The sequence below is a fragment of the Chelonoidis abingdonii genome, chromosome 2, assembly GCF_003597395.2.
Source record: "Chelonoidis abingdonii isolate Lonesome George chromosome 2, CheloAbing_2.0, whole genome shotgun sequence".
Classification (NCBI taxonomy): domain Eukaryota; kingdom Metazoa; phylum Chordata; order Testudines; family Testudinidae; genus Chelonoidis; species Chelonoidis abingdonii.
In genome coordinates this window covers 118,491,734-118,508,046 of record NC_133770.1, presented here as the reverse complement: position 1 = coordinate 118,508,046, position 16,313 = coordinate 118,491,734, and the positions used below count along the sequence as shown (strand labels likewise).

At 45.7% G+C, this 16,313-nt stretch overlaps 1 protein-coding gene across 4 annotated transcripts in view; it reads right to left on the bottom strand.

Moving 5' to 3' along the window:
• LOC116816393 (poly(rC)-binding protein 3-like) overlaps positions 1 to 16,313 on the bottom strand; it is a 754,639-nt gene that overhangs the window by 245,505 nt on the left and 492,821 nt on the right. For all 4 annotated transcript variants that reach the window (XM_032765573.2, XM_032765582.2, XM_032765583.2 and 1 more), the window contains exon 3: positions 934 to 1,044. The gene's annotated coding sequence lies outside the window, so the exon portion shown is untranslated. The remainder of the gene's footprint in view (positions 1 to 933; positions 1,045 to 16,313) is intronic.

Genomic DNA, 16,313 nt, shown 5'->3' with positions numbered 1-16,313 from the left:
CCAGGGGGGGTGCCTCAGGGCAGAGGGTGGGGAGCTGCTGCAAGGGGGGTGCCTCAGGGCGGAAGGGGGCAGCTGCCGCAGAGGGGCGCCTCAGGGTGGGGGTGCAAGGTGGAAGTTTCCCCTGGGGTGTGAAACATCCTTGCACCGGCCCTGTCTAGGGGCTTGGTAAGGAATTATTGTTGCAGTTGATTCTGTGGCACTCTGACCCAGGGAAGTACCTGGGTCACTGTGGCTCAAGTCGGAACAAAATTTAGGATCCCATGGCCAAAAAAGTTCACTGTGAAGGATGCTTTATTGACCGACCTACACTATAGTTACAATTGATATATAACCATATATGGATATGTCCAAGGTCATGGTTACGGTCGCATTGATACTACAAATTGGAACCATTTTGTAACTGGATCTTGAGACAATCATATTGTAACACAGTAACCTGCCTCAACTGTAGTGTAGACAGGCCTCAGTCTACTTGGGAGGCAGGAAATTTTGAATTCTTTTATATTATTCATCACCAATCATTTTGTGCAGCTATTTTGGTCTCAGTACCACAGTGAATTGCTCTCTTTTCTCTTGGCAGGTCAGCAAATAATGGATTTTTCAGTTCACTTGCAATTTTGAGACATCAAAATTTGTTTTGAGTTGGACCAAAACCAATTTTTTTGAAATTTTTGGTGGATAGAAAAGTTGAAAAACAATTGTTTCGGGCTAAATGAAACACTTCATTTGAACCAAAGTGAAAAGTTCCATTTCAGTTTTGAGCACTTTTAAACATAGTATTGCTGTCAGATCTGCATTTTCCCCTGAAACAAAGTTTTTGTTGAAAAATTTCACCCAGCTCTAGTCATGATGGCAGCCAGTGCCAGAAAAAAGAGAGGAGAAAAGTCAGGAATGGAGGGCAAGAAAGAAAAGTAAATAAGAAAGAGGACTTACTTGTAAGAAGACCCAGTGGTGTTTAAGGAACTGCTGTCAGTCCTTCCTTGCAGTAAGTACCCCTGCACTCAGTTAAGGCAGAAATCTTTTAAAGTTGTAATTGACTATGTTCTGAAAAGAAGAAGATACAAGGGCATAGCAATTATTTCAGCCATCAAGTACTGCAATTAATTAAATGACACTAAGGTTTCTATCTAAGGTTAAGTAATGTCATGAGAGACTTTTCTATTACATTGTGGAACGTATATAATGTTTCCAGCCCTCAATCAGTGATAAACCACGTGACACAAGGTGCCCACAATCCCTACCCCACCTGGGTGCCTGGAATGCAGTCCCAGAAGCACAAAGCACTGGCTAGCATGGGCGGTAGGTTAGTATAATTTTTGGGGGTGCCCAAGTGGATCCGTCCGATCCATAGGATGGACCAACTGCCCAGGGCCCCATGCTTTGGGGGCCCCCGTGCTTCAGGGGGATGTGGGCTCCAGGATGGCCTGGGGGGTTAGCAGGGTGCCTGGCACTGACAGCAACAAGCAACTCTGCTCCACCCCGCCTCTTCCCACCCCGCCTCCACTTCACCTCTTCCCTGAAGCCCCCGCCCCTGAGCAATACCGGGAGCCGGTGAGGTGGAGCGGAGTGGGTTGGGGCCAGGTCAATCGCTGCTGCCAGCGCCAGGCCCCCCACTAACTCCCCAGGCTGCCCTGGACCCCGTGACCCCCTGAAGCACAAGGCAGGGGTAGGCACCACCATGTTGTGCAATGAACATTTGACAAAATTACCAGACTTAGAGATGGACATTCAGGGTGGGGGGGTATTATGTCATTCAATCATTCAACCGATAAAATAGCACACATTTTGCCACACTGAAAAAAACCAACAACAGTAACCTAGCTAATAATAATAATAAAAAAAATAAATTCTACTCATAATTAATAAAAAATGTTTGCATCCTGTATATGAGATTATATGAGAAATGAAAATGAGCTTGCTTTGGGATTTTACAAGGCATTTATATCATTTAAACACATTTGGTACCTTGAATAATGATAACATTTCTTGCAAATCACATAAATAGGGAACCCACGGTCCCCTTCCCTCACCCCATTGCAAAGGCACAGGGGTTATTGCTGGCTGCCCTAGGGCTGCAGAAAACCCTATGGGCAAAACATATGGAAAGAAGAGGATTAATTTATACAGAGGGCTGAAGGGGACTCCCATAGTGCATTAATTAACACTTAATAAATACATCAAAATTAAATACCTTACAGAGATAAGAACCTGTAATGACAGACTTTATTTCATGAGAAGCTCCAGAGAAAGAAGACCCTGAGGGAGTAATGGTAGGGGCAATTCTAGGAAGAACAAAGGGTCTGGTAGAGGGAGCAGACAGAGAACAAGGGTAGAGGCAGAGTCACTGTAGGGTTGACCCAGTCTTCTGCCTCGCCGCTGTGGGTGGAAACACTGATCACTATCTCTATAAGACGGAATAATAGAACGGAAAGCCTGGAAGAATGAATGACTTGAGGACAATTTCCTACACAGGATGGTTTGGCTCACAGAAATAAAAATCTGTGATTTTGGACAATGGAAAAAACCAGGTACAATTCAAGTGACTTTTAAAATTGCCTATGAAACCGAGTTAACAAAATAAATGGACTTATGAACAACCAGAAAATACACTTCTCAAGCGAAAAAAACTATAGATGGACTTATTTGCAAATAAATTGTAAGTTTTCTTACAGGAAAAGCCACAGACTGTCTGGAAAGGAAGAGTAGATTGAATTACTTGCCTCAGTGAAATTAAATATCCAGAGAATTGCTGTGCCTGTGATGATGATGATGACTGGGGCTTGCTCACCTGTGGCTCCCCCTCTCCGTGTTGTGGAGGCATGGCAAGGCAGATTTGCATCTGCAAGCAGGTGTCATCTCAGGTGCAGCTCCCATTGGCCATGCTGGCCAATGGGCTGGTGGGAGAAGAGACAAAGTGGGAGATTGTAGGTAGCTCTGGAGCAGGGGAGAGGGGAGTTGTGTGGCACAATCGGGGGGGGGGCTCTCTAGAGAGAGGAGACAGTGGCACAGGGGTCACTGGGGGTCTTTTGGGAGAGCAGGGAGTTATGTGGGTCTCTGTGGGGCTGGGGAAGTGATGGACGGAGCCAGCCACAGCCCAGGTCTTGTCAGCTCTGCAGGGTGTGTGTGTGTTGCTATAGCCCCCTCAGGAAGTCCCCTCTGTACTGTGTATTTTATGACAGCCCTAGGGTGCCCATCACTGCTCCTTCCCCCCACCCCTGGCTCCATCTGTCTGTCCCTACAACCCCCCGGCTGTGTCTGTGTCTCTCTGAGAGTTACAGACTCCTGGGGCTCTCTCTGCCTGCGGCTCCCTCCCGCTTCCTACTGTGGAGGCGTGGCCAGGCAGCTCTGGCACCACCCCCTGAAGCTCCCATTGACTGGGGTTCCCGGACAATGAGCTGGGAGCCTGGTCAGTGGTGGGGCCTCGCTGCAGCATGCAGTGACTCTGGGGACGGGGGAGTTGCTTGCGGGGAGGCAAGGGAGCTGCCCCCGAGGTGAGAGTGCTCCACGTTGTCAACCCATGGCATGGGCCCCCCCAAAGCACAGGGCCTGGGGCCCAAACATTGGTGGAGCTGGGCCCACCTTCATGAATATTGATAGAGCATGGGCACCACGGGCCCATATAACTCGCCGCTGTGCTGGCTAGGGGAGGGGTATGGTCAGAATATCTAGGAGATATCATTCAGTGCATCCTCTTGAAAACTTTCCACTAGTTGGGTTCCTAAGATGCCTTAGCAAGCTGTTCTACTCTGGTAGAGAGAACAAAGAGTTGGAGACTCCCAGCTTCCACTTGTGTTTGGTATATAGGTGAGTTTCTTCTAGGATAGGTTAATTATTGCCTTAGTTGGGCATATGCATTGTAACCTTGAAGCTATTTGCAAGAGATGGATTAGGGTTTTCCTGCAGTCCTTTGTCCATTTCCTGTAACTGGTTCATCAGGATGGCTGTGTACATCCCTCAGTGTTTCCTTCATGTTATTTCTTATGTCAATTTTTTCCTCTTCCTTCTATGTAGTCCTGGTCACAGCAGGAGGGATAATGATACAAGGAGTAGCATTGCTTTCACCTTCTTGCAGCTGGGAAACTCAGAGGTGGTTCACTCTCATATGTACCCAGATTGAAGGTTAGAGGGGCACATTTGACAGACGATCCTGTGACTGCTCCAGAAGGATCACGTAGAGGAACCGCAAATGGGTGCTCAGAGGGCCAAGTTGTCAGTGCAACTTACCCCTTGTCCTTCTGTTGGGAGTGTTGGTGCAGTGGGAGTACCTGGTTCCAGACCCCAGGCTAGGAATGTTTTGACCTCCCCACTGAGTCTGGGTATTTGCTCTTAAGTGGGAAGTGGTAGAAGGACCTGGATCCTCCCTCTCTACCGGGTCCCAGCCCAGGGCCCTCAGAGAAGTAATATTGGCAGGTTCCTCCCCTTGGAGAGTCTAAATCTGCTGCTCTGGGCTACTTTCTACCTATCTGCTCCTTCAGTTTAGTGTGTGTAGGGGCTGGCCCCTATAGTCCAAACTGCGAATAGTTTCACAAACAATTTCCAAATGAGCATGGCCATGAAAGACCTGCTGGTTTTCAAAGGTGGTGGTGTGGTTGGAGAAGGCACTGCCTCCTGTAGGGCTACTTGGGCCCAGTATTGCCTTTTAACTCCTTCAGGCCTGGTGTGTGGTGTGTATACCTTATCACAGTGATATAGTCACTCTGCTCTAAAGAAGCAAGACTCAGAGTGTGGTTGGTGGGAACCCACAAGTAGAACATGGTGCCCCTACTGACATCAGTTTTATGGAGGGTCCCTGATAATGGTTATGGCCTCTTTGTTTCAAGAGGAACTGTGATTCACTGTGAAACATGGCAACAACTATCTATTTCCATCTTTGTTTAATGAAGCTGCCACCCTTTTGATCCCCCTAAAATAATGTTTCTGTCCCTCTTTTTTGACATGCCAGCAGGAGAGAATGAAAGATATAAGGAAGAAAAATGTTTTCCAAACACTCAAATCTGCCCAGAATGGCCAGGAATAAACAATGAAGCCTGGTCTACGCTACAAAGTTAGGTCAATGCAAGGCATACATCGACCTAGTTGTGCATGTGTCTACACTTAAATTGGTTTCTCACCAATGTAAGTGCCCCATTATGCCAACTCTAACACCACCTCCTTGAGCAGCATAGAGCCATGGTCCATGTACTTAAGTAATGCAGTGTCTACACTCACGCTGCGATGACCTAAATCAAGACTAACTGTCCTCCAGCAGCTGTCCCACAATGCCGCACACTGACCACTCTGGTCATCATTGTGAGCTCCATTGCCAAGGGGTCACTCAGACCAGAAGTCCCTCCTCCCCTTTAAAGCCTATAAATTTTTTAAATTCCTTTTCCTGATTGTCTGGCTTGGTCAGTAGAAGAGGCTGCACAGGTACAGCTCTGAATCAGCTGTAGAAACATTGACATCTACACGCAGATTGATCAGGGGATGCAAAAGGAAAAGAACAGGAACCAGCAGCAGTGACATATGAAAGCCAAGAAGCTGTCAGAAGGCCAGGGAGGCCAATAATAAATCCCATGACAAGTTGCAAACCTGCCACTTTTACAAAGAAGTGCATACCGTATTCAGCAGACACTCCCCCTCCCCCTAACAACATGAGGGCTCCCTGCTGCAAACAGCGAGAAGGAGGAGGTGGTGGACATAGAAGAGGAGTATGTGGGATAGGCGACTGGGGGAACCAGCTGCACAGTGAGCCAGGACCTCTTTCTGACACCACCACAGTTCAGCCAGTCCTACCAGTCAAGCACAGGCAAGCCCGAAGCAGGGAAAGGAACTACGAGTAAGTGTGTAGATAAATTTCCAGTTACAATGATGACACCCCTGAAAGTAGCAGGACATATCTTTTGATTTTTCATTAATTTACAGGTGCTAGAAGAGACAAGGATACAAACAAGAAAGGCAAAGTTGCTTATCTGCTTTTCCTTCCTCTCTAGAGTTAGGAGGGGGGGCATGTGGAATAGTTCTTGTGCACTGGCATGTCCCTTGAATCCTCCTGAGAGATCTCAATGAAACTTTCCTGGATGCGCTCTGCAATCCTCTGCCAACGGTTTCTAAGGAGGGCTGCCTTATTTTGTCTTCTGCAGGAGGACGCATTCCCATGTCATTCAGAGATAATTTCAGCAGGCATCATTGCAGTAAACAGGCGAGCAGCGTATGGGCCTGGGTGACTTCGGGACACCAGCAGCAGCTGTGCTCTTTCTGCCTTTGTTACCCTCAGGAGTGAGATATCAGCTAAAGTCATCACTGCCTGTGGAAAATGGTGCCAGTATTCAGTGCTATTGTTCTATATTACTAGAGTCATGCGGTGGAGCAACTCCCTCCCCATTTTCCCAACCCGCAGCAGGCTATACTCTGTTATGGCTGTTGCTGTGATTCATGCTGTGGACAAGCAACTCCAAGCAAAAGTGAGAAGGCAGTGCCTAAAACTTTAGGGGAATAATGGGAGTGAACTTAGCACTGTAAATTTCGTTTGCCATAGTGACTACACTGACAATAGTATCTCTGTGTTTTATCTGTATCTGTATCTTTAGGGTCTCCCCCTACACATGGAACACCTGAGTCAGATAAGGAGGAGAATGAACAGGACTCAGGATAATATGTTCAGTGAGATCCTGCCAACCAGTGCTGCATTGGACCTTAAGGATCAACATTGCAAACAGCCTTGAGAAGGAAACAGTGGAGAGGAGAAAGGACCAGGAATTCCGGTAGGTAAAAGGAGAGAGAGATGCACAAGGACGTAATGGGGCTTCTCAGGCAGCAAATACAGATGCTAAAGAGTCTGGTGAACCTGCAGGTTCAACAATCACATGCTCCCTTCTCTCTGCAGCCCATGAAGAATTCAATATCAGGACCTCCATATAACCCTACCTCCAACGTTCCACAAGGCATCAGAGGTCACTGCACATTGCCAAGAGTCTCAGTCCTATGTAGTAGGAGGCGATTAATTGAACCCAAAATCTTTGGGAACCTTTGGTTTCTCTCACTAATATTTGCGTGACAACAGTCCCTGCAGTGAATTTCCCAGCTCCAGAATGATTCCCAGCTAAGTGGTAGCAATCTGGCATTGCAAGTTTCCACAATGTGATAGCAACTTGCTTCTCCATGGTCAGTGCAGCACTCATTCTGGAGGCTCTGCACTGCAGGGTGGGGTGAGCTTGGGTGCACAGATGCAGGAATGTGGCCTTGCACATCCAAAAGTTCTATAGCCACTTATCCCTAGCCCACATTATGATGCCACCCTACCAGTCAGTGCTCATTTCTCAGGCCCAGAAGTGGGGCTCCACCATCGGCAGCCTCTCCCTGAATGCCACCAACAACCTTGAATTAGTTCTTGCTGTGTCCCCTAGCAATCTGTCCTCCAAGAAATCATCATACTCTCCAGTCATCTGGTTCTTCTTACAGCTCTGCAAATACTCCAGGATTATGAGCTCTGAGCTTGTAACGCTCATGACAGCAGTGCAGGGCTTTGCAGGCTCCATGCTTCTGTCAGAGATGGCGGACAGCAAGGAGGGCTGCGTGGGTTTGTGAGATTTTGAAAAAATGCATGGAAGTTACACGATGCAGATAACACTAGGGGATGGAGACAGTTGCAGACTGAGCAGTTGACCCCATGCTCCCAATCAGCCCTGTGTTATTTGTTTTGGCCCCATCATGCATTGCCAAAACTTCCAAAAAGATAATGCATTGAATGGTGGCAAGATGCACAGTGGGATACCTACCCATGGTGAACCACACTTCTGCACTGATACAAGCACTCCTGGTGAGTGCACACACCACCAACACAAGGAGACAGGCATACACGTGCAGAGATGCTGTACTAACTGCAGCAGTTGTGTGCTGCTGTAACTTGAATGACATAAGTTTGTAGCGTAGATGTGGGCTAAGAAATGCAACTACTTTTCAGAGAAAGTTGACACAATAGCTACAAGACAGAATCCATGGTTACTACTGCTTCAAGAAACCTGAGCTCCAAGTACCGTAGCCACAGGTTTAAAAACATTGTAAATTGTTAATAATGTATGAACAGGTAGTTACAGTGAACTCACTAGAACACACCATTAAACTGGAAGTTAAGTGGCTTCATTAAAATGCCTTTGCTTATGGTACAGGGCTCTGATTTGCCTGCAAAATAATTTCCCACAATAATCACATTTAAGTATAAGATCAGGGGCAGTGCTGGGGGAATTATGGGGATCATAGCTACCCAAAAATTTGCCTTAGCCCTCCAGTAGCCACCCATTCTAATGCAAAGTTCAGAGCTGGGTGCCCAGAGGGTAGGAGAGTGCACCCCAGAGCCCCTGCCACAGCTCCCTCCCTGCGCTCCCCTCCCAGCTTTGCTTAGCATGAGCTCTAGCTGCTGCTGCTCTGCTTCCTGGGACCTGGCCTGGGGGCGTGTGAGACCATTCTAGGGCCTGGAAGTAGGAGTGGCACTGGCAGCTCACCAGTGCCTTTGCCTTGGGGGGGCACCTTGGCTCAAGCAGCCGCGGCCCTGCGAGGCACCAGCATAAGGTTAAAGTGGCGCCAAATGGCTTGCTGACGCCGACAGGTATGGCAGGAGGCTGTGGGAGAGTTGGGTGGGGGGGTTTGATGGGCAGAAGCCCCCAGCTCCCCAGCTGCCCATCCGAGTGCAGCCACCGTCCAAGCAATGCAACTCATGATGCTGCGAGCTTGGGCCCTCTGGCTTGGGGTGGTGCTGCTGGACTGAAGGTAGTGTCCTGCCAGCAGGGTAAAGGGGGACCAGAGAGAGGCACGCTGGGTGCAGCAGATGCCTTCCAGGGGTGGGACAGTGTGTGTGTGTGGGCTTTGGCAGAGCCTTGGAGCAATCCCTGAAGCAGAGAGACTCCAAAGGCCTGGACACACTGGAACCAGCTAAAAATAAGGGAGGAGGCAAACCCATCCTGAAGCCCCTCAGCCCTGTGCCACCAGGTAGGAACCCCACCCCCGTTGCTTCCCTAGTTCTCTCAAGTCCCTTCTTGTATCATTAGCTGTTTTCTGTTCCCTTTACTTAATACTTCATCCAGAAGCTTTAAACTTCTGCCAGTTCTCTCCCTGAAAGCCAGGTTTTGCTGGGAAGAATCAGCTTCTACTTTGTTCAGCAGGTTCAGGGGTGGCAAGTACTTGCCCCTGTTCATCGTTGGGGATGGGGTGCTATGTCTCCAATGCTGGGAAATGAACTGCTCTGCTAGAGCCAGGTGAGTTTGTGTCTAATGGGAGAGAATGTGTGTCCTTATCCACTTCAGTGGCTTCAGATATTGGAGTCACACTTGGGCTTTGGTGAAATTAATGTAGTATATTTAGCAGGGTGTACCTTTGTCATCTTCATATGACGCAATCCAGCCAGAAGCACCAAAGTTAGTTTCCCCAAATTATTTTAGTTCTATGCATTGTCCTAAACTGGTGACTAGGAATAGCCAAACGTTCCTTTTATTTAAAAGGTATTATTAAATAACTTAAATGGGAGAGACATTAGCCTTCTTTCATCATGGCAGCATAACTGGCTATTGCAGTAAAGCTGACCAGGATTATTGGGGGAAAATACTATTTAACTCAAGTAGATTTTCAGATGAAAATCAGGCCTAATTGACCATTAGCCATAATTCATTCACCCATATATATACATTAAGGGCCTGATCCAATGATTTCAATATAAAGCCTCCCGTTAACTTCAGCGAGCTTTGAATCAGACTCTTGGTAAAAATACTTGGAAAATCCACATAAAAAATTGATAGAATAGTATGTTATATGCTGACCCCATTACACTGTATTATGTAAACACGTTTACACATTTTTAAAAGCATGTCTTATGTAAATATTTGAGAATTTTAAATACTCAGCTTGTTAACATGATAGGCTGCAAGAATTCTAACATCTGTAACAATTTAATTCATAATTAGAACTAGTGTAATAGCTATTTTTATGTATCTCACTTCTCATATTTTGAAGGAGTGAGATTATGGAAATACGTATTATTTCAGCTCCATTGCATAACAGAGCTGCTATACTTAAAGGCTCTGTAACTGTTCTATTTTATATATCTCAGACATTAAGATCTTATCTTTTAGGCACAGATACTTGCTCCAGGCTGCATTTTTGGATTAAAGAATCTTAGCCAAAATGATATTTTTGATACAGTTTCTTTCTTTCTTTTTTAAAGACTATCTATTTTTGCAGTTTTGTAAATGCAAAAAGATAAATGAAGTCCTTTATGTACATATGTAAAAAGTGAGTTTATTGTTTTTTAAATACAGAGTCCAAGTCCTTTTTACACAATCAGCATAAAGAGGCCTTGACGTGGGAGTAAATGATGTTCATGCCCACTGTACGTACCCACTTTACAGTCAGAGCAGTGGAAAAAGGCCCTTAATGTAAGTGAGATTCAGTCCCTAAATGTTTTCATGTCATTTGACCATTATGCTGACTGGTACATAGGAGTAATTAGTATTTAAAATAGTATCTTAGTATCAATTTCTGCCCTTAGACACTGATGTGCTCCTCCCTTTGAGTTAAACAGGTGCAACAAGAATACACCCACGGTCATGCTTTGACCCTTACTAATAGGCTTTTATACACTCTTATTTGCCAAATACTGTCCCTTAGATAGAGGTAAATTAATTATCAATGCCTTGGGTACCTGAGTGACTGTTGGTCTGTCCAGTATGGGCACTGAGATTCCAAATGGATCAGGTCACAGTTAACTCCCAGAATGGATAAGCCCTCACTTGTGAAACTCATCCCCTGAACCTCTACTTGAGTCCCTCAGGGGCTGTCTCCAGGAGTTAGTACAACACCTTTCTGTTTGGGTCAGCTCATTGACTCTCATTTTCAATAACTCTTTATTCAGTTTATTTTTACTTTTTTAAAAATCAGAGTGGCTATTACCTGGCCCAATTTGTGCCAGTTTTGTTAGTTTACAGTATAATGACAGATGTTATAGGACTCAATTCTGGAAGATGCTATGCTTTCTGAGCCTGATCCATTAGAGCACTTAAATGTGCTTTTCTTTAAGCTTTAAGCATATCTGTAAGTGCATGTATAGTCAATGGGACTATTTGTTCTTAAAGTTAAGCCCAGTTTTAATTGCTTTCCTGGATCAATGCCAGAATGCTCAGCACCTTAAAAATGTTTTGAATGTTCAGATTATATGTATTTAATTGGGTCTGGATTTGACTGGAATGGAAATAGGGGCTTGATGGCTAGGGAAAAATGTGTACTTAGTTTCCTTCAGTTGTTTATTTTGCTTTAAACAGTAGTGTGTGGGTGTGGTTTTTTTCTATTTCTTTTTATGTCCAAATGGTTAATTTTAAACTATAATAAAATACATACACTGATTTAAAGGAATTAGTTATTAGTATTATTTAACCAGTATTTTTCCTCAGAAGTTTGTATTTGTTTGTTATTGTTGTTAATATTATTAGTTTATTTATTTATTGGCTTAGGTTTTTTGCTATTATTTTTTTGTGACTAAATGTTGCACCATTGAGCTGCAATAGATGAAGTTGAAAACTGATCTGTCTGTATGTATTTTTATTCTCCTTTTGATGACAACATCAATAAAATACATCTATTAAGAAAATAAGTATAGTGCAGCCCCTCCAATTTTTTGTCTAGCCCATCTCATTCCCCACACTAGAAAGAGGCTAGTGCCACCCCTGTATAAGAGGGTAGTATTTAACGGTGAGAAGTGGTCACTTGTAGCATTATAGTTTTTCTACCAGCACTTTCTTTAGAGACACCTATTTAAGTATTTTCATAACTAGGTTTTAACAATCCTCATGCTGACATTTGTCATCAGAGATCTTACCCAGAAGCAATCTAAATAGACCAGACAGACACAAGGTGGGGGAAGGGATATAGCTACCCAGGAAGATAACTTTTTCCTCTATCAAACCCTAAATGAATATGAAAATAAAAGCCTTAAAGAGATAAAGATAAGAACTTTAGGCAGGTCACTGATTATACTGACATGCAGAATATGTGACCAGACTGTTTGCCAAGAGCTGGTGCCTAATCTGCCCAGAGCTAGGCAGAACTTTCTATTATGTTATTAAAGCATTTTATTGAAAGTAGCCCTTAATCTCACAAGAAGCATCCGTTGTCAGATAAGAGCAGCTGACTGAGTGGTAGAACTATTCAGCTCTTAACCTGATCCCTGTCTCACTCGAATAAAGAAAATTTGCAAAACTGGGTCAAATGAATAAGAGGCTGCCGCAGACTTGAAGCAGGCCTGCTTACTCACTTAAAACTGTTCCCTTTCATTGAAACAGTCAACTGAAAGTGACATTTTCACATACTCTATGCTCTGTATATAACTGGAAAACAGTGTACATCTCATCTCCATAATTGTTGAGATGAATGTTGTTGAGTACACATTAAAGTGCTTCTTTCTTCCGGTCGGAAATATCCCCCAGATGACAGTGTGCTGGGATTTTCAAAGGGAGTTCACACTGAGTTGACTCTGAGTGCCAAACCCCCTCAGGCCTATTGCCTACCTGAAAAATTGCACTGATTTAAGTTAAATTAGTATCTAAACCAATGTAGTTAAACTGATATAAACCCCTGTGCAGACAGTCTTATATTAGTTTCAGAATGGCTTATTCTGATTGGACTTAAACCTATTCGTAAAGGCTTGTCTAAATGGCAAATTGACTGGAACAGCTAATTAACTTTAAATCACACCATATCTTATTCCGGAATAACTCCCCTATATAGACAAGCCTAATCAACTTCAACCTAAATTGATATAAGCCTGGTTTAAACAGGAAACCAGAGTGTCCACTCAGACTTTTGTACTGGTTTAACTAAGGGTATGTCTACATTAGAAATGCTACAGTGCCACATCAGTAGCGCCACACTACACTGCCGTAGCGTGGACATTTGCTACGGGAATGGAAGAGGTTCCTCCATTGCTGTAATAAATCCATCTCTCTGAGGTAGCTCAAGGAAAAATTCCAGAGTATGAAATTTTTCACTGCCCTAAGTAAGGTAGTTAGCCGACCTAACTCTGTAATGTTGACCAGCTCTAAATTAGTTTCAAACCACACCTGCAGTTAAACCAGGGCAACTTTCTCATGCAGGCCAGGTCTACACTACGAAGTTTTGCTGGCATAGCTATGTCAGTCAAGGGTGTGAAAAAATCCACATCCCTTACTGAAGCAGCTATGCCCTCAAGTCCTTGGATGGTAGGGGAGGGAAGAGAAGTTGGGAGCTCAGGTGAGGGAGGAATGGCACCCCCAGGTCTGCCAGTGCACCCAACCACCCAGTACCCCAAAGCCCTGTCAGTGTACTCCAACCTTCCTACATCCCCAGCTCTGCCAATGCACCCCAACCCATGCACAAATTCTGCATGCTTTGGAAGTGAACTAAATTAAATTAAGGCTATTTTAGTACTGAATAACAGCATCCATACAGGGGTTTAAGTTTAACTTACGGTGTGGTTTCCGAAGACACATAGTGTGGATCTGAAACTAACAATACGTGCACTGTCAGGGTTTCTGGCATGTATATTCTAAGAGAACAAGGAGTACACCATGACAGGGGGCTTGCTGACTGCAGGCTGATGTGGGTGGAGATAGGTCCGGCTCCAAGCACCAGCACAGCAAGCAGGTGTGTGGGACGGCCAACGGAGAGGGGCGGCCCATCCAGCTCTTCAGCGGCAATTCGGTGGTGGGTCCCTCAGTTCTTCTTGGAGGGAAGGACCAGACGCTGAATTGCTGCCGAAGAATGAAGCAGTGGCGATAGAGCTGACACCGAAGTGCTAGGGACACCGATTGCGGCTTTTTTTTTTCTTTTGCTCTTGGGGCGGCAAAAACACTGGAGCTGGCCTTGGGTGGAGAGAGGTGGCCTGCATTGCCATCATGTTTTGCTCACTCTGCAGTGCGTTGGCGGTGACTTAAAAAGTTGTGATCTCTCAGATATTGTGGTGATTCACTCAGGTGGACGTGATCTGGGCCTTATTCATGGTGTGCACCTCATACAATGTATGAGAGCAGATTTGGACTACACCAGAGATGTGTGTCCAGGAGCTGAGATAGTTTCCTTTGATTTAGTTGAGTCTCTGAATAATCACTAAAGCGACAATACGAAACATGTTAGAAGAACATTAATCAGAAGATTGGAGGGTTCATGGCTTACCAGAAAAGACATACAGTATGGCACAGAAACATTACAATCTCTGACACCCCGCTGTTTCTCAGTACAGGGTACAGCTCTTGGACAACAGTTAGACGCTCTCTCTCTCAGACATAAAACTCAACATTTTTGAACAGAAACCCTTTCTGGCCCTGCCACAAACTTCACCCTCCAACCATTCTGACACACAATCCCACTGTAGCAGAGATGCCCTTGGCTCCAGGCACTGCATGTGAGTCAGGTTACAGAATGGGGGGACATTGCAGCAATTGAAGTGTTTGTATACCTGGAAGCAAAGACTTTAGGGAGATGCATTCCCCATTTGGGGGTGGGGAGTCCTGAATACAGTAGTGAGGAGGGAGCAAGGTTGGAGGGGGGAACAAAGTGAATGGGTCAGAGGCATGACTGGGGAGGTGTGCTGAAGCAGGGTTGGTGGGATCCAGCTGCTGCATGTGGGGGTGGAAAAGGATGGAAGGTCAGTATGCAAATTGTGGGACATGATATATACAACTGCCTTTTGGGCTCTCAAAGAGTAGGTCCCTCAACAGTGGTTTGCATTTCCTTAAGGAGTCTGGAGGGTGTAGCCGTGATGCTCATCTCATCACTATGGCTGTTGAGATGGAATGGGCAGCTCTATCAGTAGTGTCCAGGCTTGTAAAGCTGTACGAGCCAAGAGGCATCCTTCAGATACGAGTGCCTGGAGTTGCTCCTTCTTGTTGTCAGGAAGGTCCCGGCAGAATTCCTGTATCTTACAGTAGTTGATGTAGTTGTATTTGGCCATAACAGCCTCATAATTGGAGATGCAGAATTGGAGCATGGTGGATGAATAAGCCTTGTGGTTGAATTGGTCCAGTCGCTTCCAGTCCCTGTCATATGGGCTTGATCTTGGGTGGTATTGGTGCCCCGTTCTGTGTACGGCATTGACAACCAGGGAGTTTGGAGTGGGGTGAGGAAAAAAGAAATGCCATGTCTTTAGCAGGGACATAATATTTCTTGTCCATCTGCTTGCAGGTTGGTGGGATGGATGCTGGGCTCTGCCAGAGCACCTTGGCTGGGTCAAGAAGGGCCTCATTGATAGGGCAGGCTATCTTCGCCAATGTAGAAGTGTGCAGGATATTGAGCAGCTTGTGCTGCTGCTCTTTCACTTCCTCCAGAGCAATCTGGAGGGAGTCTGTGATCCTGAAAAACAGCTCTTGGAAGTGTTTGGAATTGTCTTCTGACATAGGGGGTGCAGACAGGATAGCCTCATGCGGGAAAAGGAGGAGAAACGGAGTGGTGGTGTAACCTCTTCCTCCGGTTCTTCTTCTCAGTCTGCTATTGGGAGTAGCTCAGTCTCTGGTGAGCAAGAGAGGGATGAGGATGGCAAGGATGGATGTCTCCAGCTTTGTTCTATGGGAGGTTTTGGAAACTGTGCTCTGTACATGGTGCACACATCCCAGTATGGTCTATGTGGAGGAAGTGGTACATAGAGTTGCATCCACGGTAGTCTGTACGAGGGCCGTGGTTCAGTTGCAAGTTGTGCATAGTGAGGACATGTAGATGATGACTTTTATGCCTGTCCTGAATAGAAGGATGGAACAGGATATTCTTCCTCCTCCTCTTCCTCAGTGCAGGGAAGGAGGGAGGTGGAAATCCTCAGAGGAGAAAGGGAGCAGTGCTGTGACAATTGAGGTGAAAGGATGTGTCTAAGTAGTGGTGACTCAAACATGTCAGATATCATCAGATTCTGAACTCCTGGGGAGGAGGGAGAAGCCTTATCAGCACTGGCGGCTGCATCAATGCTAAGGGAGAGGTGCATTCTCTGGAACAGCCAGCAGATGGAGTCGAGGACTTACTTGGTGATGAAGGCTTGCTCAGTGCCAGTAGTTTCTTTGGTGCCGATACAGATGTTGGTGCTGGTGGTTTTGTTGGTGCCGTGATGACTGAAACTGATGTGGTTTTGGTGGTCAGCACTGTTTTTGGAGGTCTCATACTGTGTTTCCTGGTGCCGATAGATGGTGTGGTGACACGTCTGCCTGTTTAGGGTCTTTAGATCTCTCTTTAGGTCTGGTACTGGAGGTTCTCAGACAGTCATGGGAGCTATGCCTCATCTCAAAGCTACTGACCTTGTAGGGGATGGGTAGGGTGAACAGATGTCCTGATTTTAT